Raw genomic sequence first — 4578 nt, 5'->3', positions numbered from 1 at the left:
TAATTGTGTGATTTTGATTGGATTGTATATGATTATTATATAATCCTTGTTGTTTTAACATCGTTTGATTTATGGAATGTATTATCACCTCTTTCTTTCTGTTTCTGTGCTGTTCTATACGCCTGTTATGCAGATTCTCAAATACAAATTGGTGAGCATTAACTATTAATTATTTTGGAGGATGGCATAGTTGGCCTCTTTGCTGCTTTTATATTCTACGATGTTTGTTGTACCTTTGTCGCCTGTTTAGTTTTTATTGTGTTGCTCTGATAATGTAACACTGGGTTGAGAATACCTTATTTGTTGATTTCAAGAACATTGAAAGCTTTCATGCATTTTCATGATCTTAAAATTTGAAAATTTCCATTTCCTCATTTTCGCTAAACTCAGAGATTTTTCACACCTAAATGCCCTCTATAATCCATCTTATCTGAATGAGTCACTAAGACATGTAACTCGGATGAGTCACTCTCCATATTTGTCTCTTCACTTGGAAAAATGGGATCGTACGTAAACGCTTTTTTTGGATTCCTCTTAAATAGAGGTGAGAAAATATCACTGGCGGGTCCATCCCCCACCGTGTTGATAAGCTTCCTTTCAGAAATCCTAACTTATTCTTAATTTTGTGTCAGAGGCACCATTTTATTTCTAACAGTCATATCCAAATAGATGTAATTTAGTGTGGGCCGGTGTTACCTTAGGGGAAACAAAACCAGAGACTGGTTTAGCTAACATGAAAAGTTGAGGTCGATTCTATAGTAACAACCTTCAAAGAATCCTTGGCTAGGGATAGACGGTGACACTCCAAGGAAAGAAGACGTTAATGAAGTTCTCTCTAATTTGTACAGAGTCGTGACGAGTTGTATCAGTCAAAATTACACAGTCTTCACTAAATAAATAAAGGAAAATTTGTTTCAAGAATTATTCCTCCATATATTTTAATTAAATGAAAAATTATTATGCAAACCTCAAAACATATGTTAACTTTATGGATCCAGTCAAAACACATCATAAAACCACTTTACATAAAAAGGTAATGCTATGGCACTAAAATGCTAACTGAAGCATCATGATTAACCTTACCAATAAGTGGACGACGTAGAGAGAGTCGGTGGTGACGGTATGTGACATCTATGGCGTCGGTATAAAGCCTTTTCCAAATCTCAAATTCAAAACATTGCGGCAATAACGTCCTCGTCATCGACAATAATGTCGTGTAAATTTTACTTGAGGCCCATGTGAGTTTTACTAGGACCCAAGGTGAGCGTCAATTGTACTCGCTAAAAAAGTACAATGAGATACCATGTGTTTGTAAGGTAATTTTTGTGTTTATCGTATTTGAACTACACACAGGGTTAACTCACACAGAGTGGTGAGAAGCTTTGCGCGCTCTTTTTTATGGAAATTAGATCTTCCCCTAATCATAGGACTGAGGTATCTAAAGAGATCTCCCTGGGCCTGAGCCAAGCGGTAGTTACCCACGCTTCCTTACTAGATACTTGGAGAAGTAGGAATCTGTCCGTTCTTGAATCATGGATGAGGTGGTTATCCTCCTTGAATTTCTCTCTAAATCTGTTGTAATAGGACACGTCACTTCCCACATTCATTATAAAATGGGAAAATGGTGCAGGTGCAGTTTCCCGAAGCCCAATAGGGCCACTTACTTCAGATATTTCATCAGTTTTAGGGCCATTTCGGACGATTCCTGATTAAGTGGGGAAGCTCGCCCCCACCCATTCGTTAGGACCCCAATTCTCGTTTACGGACTACCCCATCTAAGGGTATGAAAAATTATATCGGTACAACCTACATACCATAGCTTTTACACATGCCAATCTTAAGAACCTACAAACTAGAGCTTTTACACAAGTACATCTCAAGAACATTCAACTAGATTTTATTATGTTTAAATTGCAACTTTCTAATCCTTTACAAATACAGTTCACAAGAGAATCACGCTCTTGAATAAAGTACATTAATCAAATCACCAATTATAACACCGCTCTTACAAGGATTTTTTCAGTTTTCTAGCCTTACAACAAATTTCATGAAACAAAAATTTCAATAACAGAGAGTAGAAGAAAGATATTGAGAGTTTTATTCAGAAAAATATGGCAAAAAAGAAATGAGGTGAATCCTTATTTATATTGAAAAAAATTTGCCTAAAAAAATGAAATTATGTATGGGCCAATTAATTGATCTAGTTGATTAACTCTAGTTGGTAATCGATTAAAACACCTTTAAAACCAACAATCTTAATCCATAAAAAAACCATAAAACGCCTATATGGATTAATCAATTAACAACTTTTCTAATCAAACAGGTCATTTGTCTCTCTCTAATCAATTAGACCAAGTCCTTAATCAATTATGTAGTGAGTAAACATCCTTAATATATTAGACATACTTCTTAATCAATTTCATACATGCCTTGATAGGTTTTGGAGAAATTCTATGAAATCATAAAGGGTTTAAAAAAAAAATTCTATCTGTGTGTGTGACTGCATTAGTACTTCAAGACATACCCTTGACATTTTATAGTTAAACTGGTCACTCTAAGATGTTAAACGCACGACAAGGCGAGATTTCACACTTTATCTCTTTCAAACTGCAATATCCTCTAACTTGACTAAAAAATTGAGTAACACTTCAACTTGATCTTTGAATCATTTGATTAATGAGGTTTGATATAACTTCTTCTAACTTGACTAAACAATTGAGTATTACTATACATATAGATCCCTTAACGAGTATGAGTGGCGCCTATAAAAGCACGAAGACGAACATCAAGCTTTCTAAGTTGGTGGCGACTTCCACTTGCATTCATAATCACTTCAACCTCATTTAACGCAAGCTCTGCATGAGGGGGAGATGGATTAAAAATCTCTTCGCAAAATTTATTCGAAATAGCTCTAAGAATAGTAAATGCTTCTCATTCAGCACTTAATAAACATCTAAGTATAATTTGGAAGGCCCACAAAGACAAAACACAACACGTACACAAACTATAGTTCTAACACACTACTTCTTGGAAAACATTAATATAACCATTTTATGTAAGTGAAATGAGATTTTGCAACTTACGTGTCTTGAAACTTAACAAAGTTGTAACCAAAAGGAACTGATTTTTGGCCCAATGCCTCAGAAACGTGAAGCGGAAGCTGAAAATCATCAAGTTGGCCCCTTTGTTTCCAAGCATTAAACCATCGAAGTTCTCGATAATTACCATCATTTACAAGCCACATTTTGGGTCTTATCATAATAATCTTTCGGTTAAAACACAAAACCCGCAGTTATATCTCTTAGAACCTTTGATAATAGCATTCCAATACTGCACGCTATGCAATCAGTCCAATCACCAACCAATATATCCTTCAAACATTCCCATTTGCAACAAAAAAAACAATTTCACAATAAAAAAAGTTATTAAAAAAAAACTCACGTGTGAAATAAAAAAGATATAAAGTGAGAATTCTTACGCGTGGTTAACGGTGTACAGTTCTATGAAGTGGTCTTCGCAACCATAACTGGAAATCTCGAGCTTTGGTCCAAGGCGGATGCCATCGCCGACTTGTTTGGATTTGGAAATGGAGTCTTTGATTTGCTTAGTGTTGGAATCGAGTATTTCAATATTGTAAAAGAAGAAGCAAGAAGTAGTAAAGAATTGGAAACATTACGGTTTGAAAATCTAAGATTGATTGTTGAAGTTGAGTTCACCACTGTGAGAGTTTTTGGTTACTTGGATGCAAAAAACTAAGAAGAACGGAGGTCTTTGCAGTCGCGAGTGGTGGTGACGGCCACAGAGGAGGTCGACGATGAAGAACGGAGGAGGTTGGTGATGAAGAACGGTCGTATTCGGTGATGAAGAGCGGTTTCAATGATAAAGAACGGATTCGGCGATGAAGAACGGAGGAGGCAGAAGAAGTGATTTTTGTGTTTGTAAGAAGTACCAGGATTTTAGTGAAAACGAAACATTTCACATCCAGTTGTTTATTGGACCGATGTAAAGGCCCACTTCATATTAAATTCAAAACTGCCACCTTCTTATTTTTCTCATTAGTGGGTTTTTCCCATCGGATAAAATCTAGGCCCAATGTAAAATCATTTATAACAAAATTTCATTTTGAAGGATAGAAAAACACTTAGAAAGGGGGGGTTTGAATAAGTGCAGTCTAAAAACTTGAACGATAAAAACAATATGCACAGTTATTTTTATCCTGGTTCGTTGTTAACTAAACTACTCCAGTCCACCCCCAGGGAGTGATTTACCTCACCTGAGGATTTAATCCACTAATCGCAACAGATTACAATGGTTTTCCACTTAGTCCGCGACTAATTCTTCTAGAGTATCCTGATCACAACCTGATCACTCCAGAAACAAATGCTTAGACACAAGCTAAGACTTTCTTAGAGTATCCTGACCACCACGTGATCACTCTAATTACAACTGCTTAGACACAAGCTAAGACTTCCTAGAGTATCCTGATCAACACTTGATCACTCTAGTTACTTACAAATTAATGTAATCAATTCTAAGAGTATTACAAATGCTTCTGAAAAGCTATAATCACAACAGTGA

General features: G+C 35.9%; 1 long non-coding RNA gene across 1 annotated transcript; it reads right to left on the bottom strand.

Moving 5' to 3' along the window:
* Positions 1 to 2392: 2392 nt before the first annotated feature.
* LOC131613067 (uncharacterized) lies at positions 2393 to 3971 on the bottom strand. Its single transcript, XR_009287560.1, has 3 exons — positions 3479 to 3971; positions 3084 to 3371; positions 2393 to 2855 (listed from the first exon to the last, which is right to left on the bottom strand). It is a non-coding gene; the product is annotated as an uncharacterized LOC131613067 (long non-coding RNA).
* Between the last annotated feature and the right edge of the window lie 607 nt (positions 3972 to 4578).

Source organism: Vicia villosa, linkage group LG1 (genome assembly GCF_029867415.1).
Source record: "Vicia villosa cultivar HV-30 ecotype Madison, WI linkage group LG1, Vvil1.0, whole genome shotgun sequence".
Classification (NCBI taxonomy): domain Eukaryota; kingdom Viridiplantae; phylum Streptophyta; class Magnoliopsida; order Fabales; family Fabaceae; genus Vicia; species Vicia villosa.
The sequence above is the reverse complement of the archived record's forward strand: the minus strand, read 5'-3'. Positions and strand labels throughout refer to the sequence as shown.